General features: G+C 31.0%; 1 non-coding gene across 1 annotated transcript; it reads right to left on the bottom strand.

Annotated features, from left to right (window-relative positions):
- Positions 1-487: 487 nt before the first annotated feature.
- LOC131815453 (U6 spliceosomal RNA) lies at positions 488-594 on the bottom strand. Its single transcript, XR_009347755.1, has one exon. It is a non-coding gene; the product is annotated as a U6 spliceosomal RNA (small nuclear RNA).
- Between the last annotated feature and the right edge of the window lie 1,596 nt (positions 595-2,190).

The raw sequence follows: 2,190 nt of genomic DNA, 5'->3' as shown, positions 1-2,190 counted from the left end.
GGAGGGCAGGTGCTATGGTGAGTGATGGTGAGTGCTGTGAAATGTGTAAACGTGGTGATTCACAGACCTGTACCCCTAGGGATAAAAACACATTATATGTTTATAAAAAATTTTTAAAAATAATTTTAAAAATCCATTAAAGAAAAAACACATATTGCAAGCCCAGAGCTAATCTCATATTCAATCAAAAAAAGTTTAAAAGTTTTCTGCTTAAAGATCAGAAAAAAGACAAGTGTGTCCACTTTCACTACTCTCATTTGACATAGTACTGGATGTCCTAGCCAGAGAAACAAGGAACACAAAGAAATAAGAGACTACAAAAAAAAAAAAAAGGAAGAAGTAAAATTTTCTTTTTTTGGATAACATGAACTTACATGTTAAAAAATCCTAAAAACTTCACAAAAAAATTTGAATAAACAATTTAGTAAAGCATCCAAATACAAGAACAATATATAAAAGACAAGAATTTTGTTTTGTTTCATTTTTTAAATATATGGAATGCTTCCCAGTTTTTCATGTCATCCTTGTTCAGTGATCATGCTAATCTTCTCTGCATCATTCCAATTTTAGTATATGTGCTGCCAAAGTAAGCACAAGACAGGAGCATTTTAACACTGTAATGATGAACTATCTGAAAAAAATAAAGAAAACAATCTAATTCACAATAGCATCAAAAATAATAAAATACTTAGGATTAGATTTATCTAAGAAGATGAAAGATCTGTACTCCATAAACTATGACATTGATAAAGAAATTGAAGGAGACACAAATGGAAAGATAGCTCATATTTATGAATGGTAAGAATTAACATTGTTAAAATGTCCATACTACCGAAAACCATCTGTAAATCCAATTCCTATCAAAAATCCAATGTTAGGGGCGCCTGGGTGGCTCAGTGGGTTAAGCCGCTGCCTTCGGCTCAGGTCATGATCCCTGGGTGCTGGGATCGTGCCCTGCATCAGGCTCTCTGCTCAGCAGGAAGCCTGCTTCCTCTTCTTTCTCTGCCTGCCTCTCTGCCTGCTTGTCATCTCTCTCTGTCAAATAAATAAATTAAAAATCTTTAAAAAAAATCCAATATTATTTTTTTACAGAAGTAAGTAAAGAATCCTAAAATTTATATGAGACCATAAAAGACAACAAATAATCAAAGCAGTTCTGAGAAAGAATGAAGAAGAGAAATTACACTTCTTGATTTGAAACTATACTACAAAGCCCTCATGCTCAAAACAATAAAGTATACTGGCATAAAAACAGACCAATAAACAAGTAGAACAAAATTGAGAGTCCAGAAATAAATCCTTTCATACAGTCACCTAATATTTGACAGGGGCCAACATATGTAATGGGTAAAGATAGTCTGCTCAATAAATGATATTTAAAACTGAATAGTCACATAAACAGTATGAAACGGGAACCTTATATCACTCATAAGTCTTAACTTGAAATAGATTAAAGACTTAAAGGTGATGCATGAAACTCAATTTCTAAAGGAAAACATAGGAAAAATTCTCCTTGACATTGGTCTTGCCAATAGTTTTTTGGATACCAGACCAAAAACACAAGCAAAAAAAGCAAAAATAAATAAATGGTATTACATCAAACTAAAGTTTCTGCATTGCCAAAAATAAAAAGAGAAAGAATGAAAACACAATCCACAGAATGTAAGAAAATACTTACAAATCTTATATCTGAAAAGAGGTTAATAACCAACAGATACAAATAGAAAAAAATATATAATTAAAAAAATAGCAAAAGGATCTCAATAGACTTTTTTTTTCAACAAAGTTATATAAATGACCAACAGGAGCATTAAAAAGTGCTCAACGTAAAAAACTCAGGGCAAAGTCATTTTGTTGTTGTTGTTGTTGTTTACCTCTGAAAAACACAACAAGATATTACTACCTGTTAGAATATATACTACCAAAAAATTGAAACTAATAAATTTTGGTAAATATTGATGAAAATGGGGAACTTATGCACTGTGATAGGGATATAAATTTGTATGGAAAACAGTATGGAGATTATTCATATTATTAAAAGTAAAATTACCATATGATTCAGTAATCCCACTTCTAGGTATATATATAAAGGAAACGAAGTCATTGTTCAAAGACATATCTGCACTCTTATGTTTATTATAAAATTATTAACTCTAAGCAAGAGATGGAAATAACTTCAGTATCCATTAA

This window comes from Mustela lutreola, chromosome 14 (assembly GCF_030435805.1).
Source record: "Mustela lutreola isolate mMusLut2 chromosome 14, mMusLut2.pri, whole genome shotgun sequence".
NCBI classification, from domain to species: domain Eukaryota; kingdom Metazoa; phylum Chordata; class Mammalia; order Carnivora; family Mustelidae; genus Mustela; species Mustela lutreola.
Note: the sequence above shows the minus strand (reverse complement) of the source record. Positions and strands in the feature narration are given on the sequence as shown.